Source organism: Nomascus leucogenys, chromosome 13, assembly GCF_006542625.1.
Source record: "Nomascus leucogenys isolate Asia chromosome 13, Asia_NLE_v1, whole genome shotgun sequence".
In the NCBI taxonomy this organism is placed as follows: domain Eukaryota; kingdom Metazoa; phylum Chordata; class Mammalia; order Primates; family Hylobatidae; genus Nomascus; species Nomascus leucogenys.
In genome coordinates, this window is record NC_044393.1 from 36,759,736 (window position 1) to 36,770,791 (window position 11,056).

The 11,056-nt window shown below is 44.5% G+C and overlaps 1 pseudogene; it reads right to left on the bottom strand.

Annotated features, from left to right (window-relative positions):
* Positions 1-6,575: 6,575 nt before the first annotated feature.
* On the bottom strand, positions 6,576-7,066 carry LOC100597615 (annotated as a pseudogene).
* Positions 7,067-11,056: the final 3,990 nt, after the last annotated feature.

Below are 11,056 nucleotides of genomic sequence, written 5' to 3' on the forward strand. Positions count from 1 at the left end.
CCATAACTTTGTTCAGGTTGTGGACTCCTTTAGCAGGCTGGTGAAGTCCATGGAAGTCTTCAGAATAATGCTCTTAAATGCATAAGGTAAAATACACCGGATAACAAAGGAAACCAATTACACTAAAATGCAGATATTAACATATTTTAATATTTATAAGATCCAGCAATCCCACTACTGGGTATCTATCCAAAGGAAATGAAATCAAGGTTGAAGGACAGCTGCACTTCCATGTTTATTGCAGCACTATTCACAATATCCAAGCTATGAAACCAACCTAAGTGTCCATCAATGAATGGATAAAGGAAATGTGGTTTATATACAAAATGCAATACTATTCAGTCATAAAAAGAAGGAAACCCTGTCATTTGTGACAACATGCATGAACCTGGAGGACGTTATACTAAGCAAAGTGAACCAGACACAGAAAGACAAATACCACATGATCTCACTAACGTGGAATTTTTGAAAAAGTTGATATCATGGAAGCAGAGAGTAGAACAGTGGTTACCAAAGACTTGAGAAAGGAGGGGAGAAGGGAGGTTGGGGAGAGGTTGGTCAATGGGTACAAAGTGACAATTAGATTGGAGGAATAAGTACTAGTGTTTTATTGCATTGTGGGGTGATGATGGTTAACAGTAAGGTATTGTATATTACTAAACAGCTGGAAGAGAGGCTTCTGAGTATTCTCACCACAAAGAAATGATAAACGCCTGAGGTGATGAATATGCTAAACATCCTGATTGGGTCATGTATTGAAACATCAAATTGTATCCCATAAATATGAGTAGTTACAAGATGTCATGAGGTGGTGTATTTGTTAATTAGCTACATTTAACCACTCCGCAATATATGTACTTCAAAACATCATGTTGCTTGTGATAAATACATATGAAGTCATCTGTCAATTAAAAAAACAATTTTAACCTACCTAGGCAACATAGTGAGACCCTGTCTCTACAAAAAATAAAAAAATTAGCTGGGTGTGGCCAGGCATGGTGGCTCACACCTGTAATCCCAACACTTTGGGACGCCGAGGCGGGTGGATCACCTGACGTCGGGAGTTCAAGACCAGCCTGACTAACATGGAGAAACCCCGTCTCTACTAAAAATACAAAATTAGCTGGGCGTGGTGGTACATGCCTGTAATCCCAGCTACTTGGAGGCTGAGGCAGGAGACGCACTTGAATTTGGGAGGCGGAGGTTTTGGTAAGCCGAGATCGTGTCATTGCACTCCAGCCTGGGCAACAAGAGCGAAACTCCATGTCAAAAAAAAAAAAAAAAAAAAAAAAAAGAGAGAAAAAAAATTAGCTGGGAGTGGTGGCACGTGCCTGTACTCCCAGCTCCTTAGGAGGCTGAGGCAGGAGGAGTGCTTGAGTCTGGGAGATTGAGACTGCAGTGAGCCATGATTTCTCAATGCACTCCAGCTTGGGAGACAGACAGACTCTGTCTTAAAAACATTTTTTTCAAAATGTGATATACACTAATGTATTTTTTAACACATTAAAGAAGAAAATCTAGCAGTGGATCTGCTATGGTTTAAATGTGTCCCCCCATAATCATGTGTTGGAAATTTAGTCTCCATTGAAACATCGTTGAAAGGTAGGACCTTTAAGAAGGTGGGACCTGCCGGGCGCGGTGGCTCAAGCCTGTAATCCCAGCACTTTGGGAGGCCGAGGTGGGTGGATCACGAGGTCAGGAGATCGAGACCATCCTGGCTAACACGGTGAAACCCCGTCTCTACTAAAAATACAAAAAATTAGCCGGCCGTGTTGGCGAGCGCCTGTAGTCCCAGCTACTCGGGAGGCTGAGGCAGGAGAATGGCGTGAACCCGGGAGGCGGAGCTTGCAGTGAGCCGAGATCGCGCCACTGCACTCCAGCCCCGGCGACAGAGTGAGACTCCATCTCAAAAAAAAAAAAAAAGAAGGTGGGACCTTAGGCAGAACCCTCATGAATGGATTAATGCCATTATATCATGAGAGTGGGTTGTTATAAAAGTGAGTTTAGGCTGCGTGCGGTGGCTCATGCCTGTAATCCCAGCACTTTGGGAAGTTGAGGCAGGCAGATGACTTGAAATCAGAAGTTTGAGACCAGCCTAGCCAACATGGCGAAACTCTGTCTTTATTAAAAATACAAACGTTAGCTGGGCATGGTGGCAGGCGCCTGTAATCCCAGCTACTTGGGAGGCTGTGGCAGGATAGTCACTTGAGCCCAGGAGGCAGAGGTTGCTGTGAGCCAAGAAGGAGCCACTGCACTTCAGCCTGGGTGGCAGAGCAAGACTCCGTCTCAAAAAAAAAAAAAAAAGTGAGTTCGGCCCCTCTTGCTTCCTTGTTACTGCCCGCTCTTGCCTTTCTGCCTTTTGCCACAAGATGACACAGCATGAAGCCCTTGCCAGATGCTGGTGCTATGCTCTTGGACTTTGTGGTCCACAGAACTGTGAGCCAAATAAATTCTGTTCATGATAAATTACCCAGTCTCAGGTATTCGGTTATAGCAGAAGCAAACAGATTAAGACAGGATCTAATCTATCATAATTTCATAATATCATAAATGGTATTTTAAGATATCTGCAATAACTGTAATATGTTAGGGAAATAGCTGTGATTTTTGTTGGTGACAAAGTTGCAGACACTGCTAAATACTACTGTCGTCTATTGCCTACATTCATAATGCAGGGAAATACCATATTTCAGTTAGAGGCAGTGAAAATAATGGGGAAGCTTTTTTTTCCACCCAAGTTTATTGACATCAGGATAAGAATTCTGCCTTTGGGCCCGACGCAGTGCCTCATGCCTGTAATCCCAGCACTTTGGGAGGCCGAGGCGGGCAGATCACTTGAGGTCAGGAGTTTGAGACCAGCCTGGCCAACATGGTGAAACCTCGTTTCTACTAAAAATACAAAAATTAGCCAGATGTGGTGGTGGGCGCCTGTAATCCTAGCTACTCGGGAGGCTGAGGCAGGAGAATTGCTTGAACCTGGAAGGCGGAGTCTTCAGTGAGCTGAGATCATGCCACTGCACTCCAGCCTGGGCAATAGAGTGAGACTCTGTCTCAAAACAGAAACAGAAACAAAAAAACAGAATTCTGCCTTTGACCTTCTCTTACCTTCATTATTTTTTGGGGCTAGATTGAGGACCTGGTGGGGCTAGAGGGGGCACCAGGCCTGGATTTCTCATTAAAATATACTTTTTATTTTTACTGAAAAAAATTTTTTTTTAATTTTTTTGAGACAGAGTCTTGCTCTGTCACCCAGCCAATATACTTATTTTAAATTAAACAGGAAGAAATTGGTGTTTGTAAGAAATTCAGGCAATATAGATAAAGACAGCTCTCATTTATCCCTCAAACCCTTTTCCCTCTTCAGTGGCAGCCCCTGTTATCTGTGTGTTATATATAGTTTCAAATTACAAAAGTAATATTGGAAAATATTTGCCTTGAAAAAAATCAGATTTTTAAAAGAACTTTACTTACTGTACGTACAGCAATACTTAGTTTTGTATGTAGTTATTTTTTTGTTTTATCTTTTTTTTTTTTTTGAGATGGAGTCTCGCTCTGTCACCCAGGCTGGAGTGCAATGGCGCGATCTCAGCTCACTGCAAGCTCCACCTCCTGGGTTCAAGTAATTCTCATTCCTCAGCCTCCCGAGTAGCTGGAACTACAGGCGTGTGCTACCACGCCCAGCTAATTTTTTTGTATTTTTGGTAGAGACAGGCTTTCACTGTGTTAGCCAGGATGGTTTTGATCTCCTGACCTTGTGATCCGCCCGCCTTGGCCTCCCAAAGTGTTCGGATTACCGGTGTGAGCCACTGCGCCTGGCCTACTTTTTCTAAATTAAGAAAAATACCAGATCTTTGGCTGGTATGTGCGTAGTCTTTTCTCAAATGCAAATAGGAGCATACTGTACATGCTCTCTTGAAACTTGCTCTTTTCCTGTGCAACGTGACATGGAGGTCTTTCCATGTTAGCACGTATGGACTTGCCTCCTTTTTTTCCTCATTCTTTTTACTGCTACTTGGTATGTTGCATAAGTGCTGGGTCAAAGGGGGAACCACATTTTGAATTTTAATCAACAGAATTCAGCAGTCTCTCCCATGCCCAGGATGTAGGCCAGGCATCAGTCACCCAAGCTAGAATTTAGGCACTTATTTCCCTCTACTCCACTCTATTTGCCCAATCTATCAGCAAGTCTCCTGAGTATCTGCTAGCATTGGCTGTGGTTCTCCAACACCACTGTCACTTCCTTCATTCATCATCTATTTCTCCTGTCGGGGTGAATGCATTAGCTTAGCCCTCCCACCTCTCATCCCTAGTCTTTGTTGTCCTATCTCCTGCGTGGCCCATGTTATTCCGTAGTTGGTTTATCTTTCTTGATCTCGAATCCAATCATGTCCTCCCTGATCTTAACTCTTCTGTGGCTTCCCATTACCTTAGGATCATTTCCAAGTCTTTCACCTTGGCCTATTCCCATCATTCCAGCTGTGCCAACCTCTCTGGCGGCATCATTCCTCTCAGGGATCTCACTGCACACCCTAGATCGCAGCGATGCAGACAGTTGGGACCCTTAACATTTCAGGCTGCCTGCACTCCATGCCTTGCTCAGTTTCTCTGACTGTAATGCCCTTTCTACTTCCTTTTCTCTTTTCTCCTCCCTTTCACCTGGTGGACACCCAGCCATCTTTTAGGGGGTCATCTTACCAGTCGTTCATTCCGGAAATTCTTTTCTATCCCCTAAAAGATAAGTGAGCATTTTCCTTTGAGCTCCTGCTGATGTTGTTCAGTCCTTTGACATAGTCTTGTCATGATTTACTGCCCAGTTTGTTTCCCTGCCCTTCTCCCCTCTAGGCTGTGAACTCTTGAGGCTGACTGAACAGTGATGACATGCCATCTCCTACAGGGAATGGACATGCAAAAAGTACACACATCACAAGTGTGCAGCTTCCTGGCACTCTCTAAACTGAACCTACTCATGTAACCAGCACCCAGATCAACAGAATATTACCAGCACCCCAGAAGTCCCCATGTGTCCACACCCACCAGAATCCCCTTTCTGTTCTTTAAAGAAAATAGTCCATGATATCCTTGCCGAGTTTTAGTTGTTTGTTTGTTTTGAAACAGGGTCTTGCTCTGTTGCCCAGGCTGGAGCACAGTGGGGCTCACTGCAGCCTCAACCTCCTGAACTCAAGTGATCCTCCCATCTCAGCCTCTTGAGTAACTGGGACCACAGGTGCGTGTTACCATGCCTGGCTATCAAAATTTTTTTTTTTTTTGTAGAGAGCGGGGGGAGTCTTCCTATGTTGCCTAGGCTGGTCTTGAACTCCTGGCTTCAAGCGATCCTCCTGCCTTGGCCTCCCAAAGTGCTGGGATTACAGGCATGAGCCGCTGTGCCTGACCTAAGTTGTTTTTTGCTTTCTGGTTTTAGTTCTTTTGCTTTCAGTTTTTCTTGTGTTTGTATTTTGTATAAATGGATTCAAATAGTATGTTCTCTTTTGTGTCTAGTTTCTTTGGCTCAGCATCATATTTCTGAGGTTTATCAAAATTATATGTGTAGTTATAGTTTGTTCATTCTAGCAGCTGTGTATTATTCCATTGCGTGTGTATACCACGATTTATGTATCCATTCTACTGTTGTCGGGTGTTTCCAAGACAAACTGGCAAATGAAAATGTTGCAGAATGCATTTAGAATACATAAACATATACATGCAAAACAATCCCGAGCATGACTGTAAATGCATAGAGAAGTGGTTGCCTGGGAGGAACTGGAGACTGGGGAGGAGACAGCCAAAGGGACTGTAAACTTACCTGTAATGTTTTAAATTTTCTACATGGAAACTGTATTCCAGTATAACTTAGATAATTAAAAATTAAATATAATTTTTTTACACATATTCATGCTCTGTGCATTTGGGTCATCAGGGCTATGTTGGGAGAAATACCAGTCAGTCAATCAAGAAGCAATATTAAATATGTATTTATGGCCGGGCACGGTGGCTCACGCCTATAATCCCAGCATTTTGGGAGGCGGGCGGATCACGAGATCAGGAGATCGAGACCATCCTGGCTAACATGGTGAAACCCCGTCTCTACTAAAAATACAAAAAAATTAGCTGGGCGTGGTGGTGGGCGCCTGTAGTCCCAGCTACTTGGGAAGCTGAGGCAGGAGAATGGCGTGAACCTGGGAGATGGAGCTTGCAGTGAGCTGAGACCGCAACACTGCACTTGAGCCTGGGCGACAGAGAGAGACTCTGTCTCAAAAAAAAAAAAAAAAGTGTACTTATTTATTTATTTGTAAATTATTTTATTTCTTCCTTGATGACTTAGAGGGACTATCATCAAACCAGTACAAATCTTTCATACATAATACCTGGCCATTTTCTAACCAATTGAGTAATTTGTTGCACAATAAGCTACTTAACGTCTTTCAGCAAGAAATACATTAAATTTGAATAGTAAAGACATTACATAATGAATTAGGACACAATTAAAATTTGCTTTAAATATTTCTTTGGGGGAGAGGACACCACACTTCTACTCAACAAAGAGAAACATTTTTACAGTCCAGAGGTCTTTTATTTTTTTAACACCTATTATGCCTGAATTCGTAGGGAAGAGGTTCCAGCAGCTCAGGCTCCTTCTCATTGGTTCTCACAAAGTGTGCTTCTCTGGGTGGAGCAGGCTGGCGCTTCAGTTGAACCCAGGTACCTTTCTCTTTGACTTCTTTCTTTTTCTGATCATTTTCCTTCACGCGTTTCAGGAAGCTATCTCGGCTCTTAGAGTGTTTAATGCGCTCAATACGCACATTAATTCTCTTGGCAAGAATCTTGCCCTTAACTTGTTTGTTTACAACAATGCCAACAGCACGCTGGGGAACATTGCAGACTCTTCCAGTTTTGCCATGGTAACACTTGTGGGGCATGCTTTTTTGAACAGTTCCCATTCCTTGATGTCTACAATATCACCTTTCTTATAGATTCGCATATACATGGCCAAAGGAACAACTCCATGTTTTCTAAAAGGCTTAGAGAACATATATCGGGTGCCTCTTCTCTTTCCCTTTGTGTTCATCATCTTGGTGAATTACTGGAAGATGGCGGTTCCAGCAGAAAGCTAAATGTGTATTTATTATTTGATCAAATATATCAGATCAAATAGATCACACTTACAAGCCATGTGGCATTGAGCAAGTGACTTCACTTCTTGGATCCTTAGTTCCCTGTTGTCTTAGCTTGGGTCCTCGCCCTGCCCCTCCTGCTGCCTACCAGCAGAACCTGAGACAAAGGCTTGAGAACAGGTAGTTTATTTAAGTATGTGATCTTAGGGAGCAGGAGGGAGGGACAGGGACATTGAATCAAGAAGTGAGGGAGAGCCAATACAAGATGTGACGCCAAGTTAGCCAGTGCTATCTATGGGTGTCTGGAGGTGGGGGCCATCACAGCCTTTCGTGGAGTTTTCTGAAATGTCTCAGAACTCCCTGCTGGGGGACAAAAGGCAGAAGTATTATTCACTAGTTCTCACCACTGTTGGTCAGGGGACATCCCACAGCTTCTTAGTTCCTCCCATATTGCTGGGCTGCTCGTGCAAGAGGGCCAAGCATGTTCCCTTGAGCGTCCCACCCAGCTGTAGTAGAGAAGCCCCGGGTCAGCTCAGCGCTGGCTGGAGGAAGAGATCTGCCCAAGAGGTTTTTGTGGTGGTGTCCCAAGTGTGTCTAACACATTCATCTTTAATGTGAGAGGGGTGTCTCCACTTCAAAAGGACACTGCAAGGATTGGGCTGAATTCCATATCTAGGTAACAAGGCACCCAGGGTTGGTGTTCTGAGGCCCTGGGAAGGATAGGGGGTGGAGGAGTCCTGGCCCCCCTACTCCAGTGTGGGGCTAAAGGATGGGGAAGCTGGAAAGGGAGCTGAGCTGGCAGAGGCTCTGCCATGTTGCTTCTCCAGGGCTGGGCAGAGGCCCAAGCAAGACAGTGGGAAGGACAGCAGGTTCCAGGACACAGGGAGGAAGGGGGCCTGGAGGGATTCCCTGGGCCTGGAATGCAAGGATGAGGTTCCTAATAGGTGCCTGTGGCCTTGTTCCTGTGAGAGGAAGGAAACTGACGAGGCCACCAAATGGAGAAGAAAAGGTGCAGTGAAAATCCTTACCGCCTCCTGCCCTGCAGGCTCTGCATAGTCACAGTGGTGACTATTTTATATCACCCCTGATCATCCACTGTGGTCCAGCCTTGATCCCTTTCAAGGTTATAAAATAATTTGCTAGCAGCCCTTGCTTTTCAAGTATATTACAGGCTAGACTAGGGGTTCTTAATTTAGGGTCCTGCAGACACAGTGTAAAAGGGTCAATAAAACTTAGTTGAAAAAAATGACACCTATACTTTGCTCTAAATTAAACTGAGCACTATCTTCAGTTATGGATTTAGGCAACAAACCACACAGCTGAGTCTTTGTCACCAGCAGAAGCCACAGATATTTTCACATCACATGACAGTTATAGATATTTTGAAAGCTCATTTATACTTCAAGATTGCAGGAATTATTAGGCCCTCTGTTAGATATCTTGGTATGTAGTGTATTAAGGAAGAAACACATAAATTCTCTCTCTTTTTTTTTTTTTTTTTTTGAGACAGAGTCTTGCTCTGTCACCCAGGCTGGAGCACAATGGCGAGATCTCGGATTTTCCTGCCTCAGTCACCTGAGTAGCTGGGATTACAGGTGCCCGCTACCCTGCCCACCTAATTTTTGTATTTTTAGTAGAGATGAGGTTTCACCACGTTGGTCAGGCTGGTCTTGAACTCCTGACCTCAGGTGAGCCACCCTCCTCGGCCTCCCAAAGTGTCAGGATTACAGGCATGAGCCACCGCGCCCGGCCTGAAGCATATATATTCTTATATTACACATTTTAAAATATTTTGATAACAATATTTCAATATAATTGATTTCCTTTGTAATCTGATATATTTTATTTTATGCATTTAAAAATATTCTTAGAAGGAGTCTATAAGGTTAACAATACAAAAAGTGCAAGAATCCCTGCACTAGATCAGGAATGGCCAGTATTGACCTGCCTGTGCTTATGGCAGACATTATGAATCAATCATGGCAGTCTTTCTAGCAGATGCCAGATGCTCTCTAGGCATTTTCTACTAATTTATCTGTGGAGACATATGAGGTCAAATTTAGTTGCCCTTCCTGGTCTATAATGAACCAATGCAGGATAAAACAAGGCAGGATAAAGATATGATTAAGTGCTTCTTTGGCAAGCACAGCAAATTAGAGCAAAGTTTGAGACTAAGTGTGCCAAAGGAGTTGGAACAAGAAACCCTTCACAGTGAGGTAGAGCCACAGTCAGGGATTAAAAAGACACGATTTTGAGAGGTGGAGAAAGGAGGGTGATGGTATTCAGGGTAGGAGCAGGGGCAATGAGAGGAGGAAAGACTTATATAAACAAAGCGTTTGAGGACGGAAAGAACAAGAAATTTCCGGGGACACCGTGGCGACCAGGTTTTGGAGAAGTTGTGGGAAATGAAACTGAGAGAGCAACTTCATTAGGAAGGCTTGTATATGAAGAATTTTGCCTCAGAAGTCCTTAAGAGGACTTCTGTGAATAGAGGACAAAGGGTGTACCAGTTTGCTTTTACTGTGCAACAAGCCACCTCAAAATTTAGTAATTTAATACCACAACCATTTATTATTTCTTACTCATCTATGGGCCTGCTGGGTGGTCCTTCTGGTCTGGGCTGGCTTAGCTGATCGTGGAATTTCCTCGTACATCTGTAGTTAGCTGGTTGGCAGGGGGTGGAGGGTCTGGTGGATTCAGGATAGCCTCATCATATGGTTGGTTTGGCTGGCTATTGGCTGGGCCAATGGGGGTGCCTGGGCCACATGGTTTCTCATCCTCCAGAAAGCTAGCCTGGGCTTACTCACTTGGTGGCAAGACAGATTTCCAAGAGAAGAGGAAATGCATATGGCATCTTGAAGCCTAGGCTCAGAATGGGCAATTCTACCACTTCACTGCTACCATATTCGAATTGCCAAAGCAATTCATGAGGCCAGCCTAGATTCGAGGAGTAGGAGAATAGACAGTGCCCTTTGATGGGAGAAGATACAAAGTCACACTGCAAAGGGTGTGGATACAGGAAGAGGAATCATTGTGGCCCCCCTCCCTTTTTTTTAAGAGACAAGTTCTCACTCTGTCACCCAGGCTGGAGTGCAATGGCATAATCATAGCTCACTGCAGCCTCAAACTTCTGGGCTCAAGTGATCCTCCCACTTCAGCCTCCTGAGTAGCTGGAACTATAGGCATGCCACCATGCCCTAGCTAACTTTTTAATTTTTATTTTTGTAGAGTGGGGCCTTGCCATCTTGCCCAGGCTAGTCTTGAACTCTGGGGATTGGGGCCACTTTCGTAATTAGTCTATCCTGGAGGGTTTGAGGGCAGCTGTAGAACATGAAATACTAGGAGAAAAGCCCCAGGGACCGGGGCGCTGGTTGGGAAACAATGACAGTAGTGTTTGGAAAGATAGGGATAGGATGTTTGCCCAGACTCTAAGATGGGGTAGGCCTGAGGTGGGGAACAATAGAGGGGATGGGGAGGAAATAGGTCTCTGAATTTGGGGCCTGTGGGCCAGGCAAGGAACATAACCATTCGCAGAACTGGAGATGTCAGCAGGCGGCTGATGGGATCAAGGCCTGTCTGATGTGGAGTCCTGCACTGAGAAGGCCTTGAGGCCTTGGCAGACGGCAACCCAGGTGTGCAGCTGAGTCCTGAGGCCTCTGCTACCTACAGGCGGAAAGGTCTTGTGAAGCTCATTAGCATTTCCTGCACTCACTAAGTGTTCTGCTATGTAGAGTAGGGGTAGGAATGCGAACCTTGCGGGGCTGGGAGGGAGTGAGATAGGGCTCCCTGTGGGGAAGCATTTTGTAAACTCTTTTGGACTGTACACTTTTTAGTGGTTTTATGGTTTTGTTTTAAAGTTAGCCACACAGATGAGGGACCTAGGAGGAAATGTGAAGGGAGAAGAGGAGGACCTGGGATTCTTTTTGGGGGAGGGGCTACAACTGTTA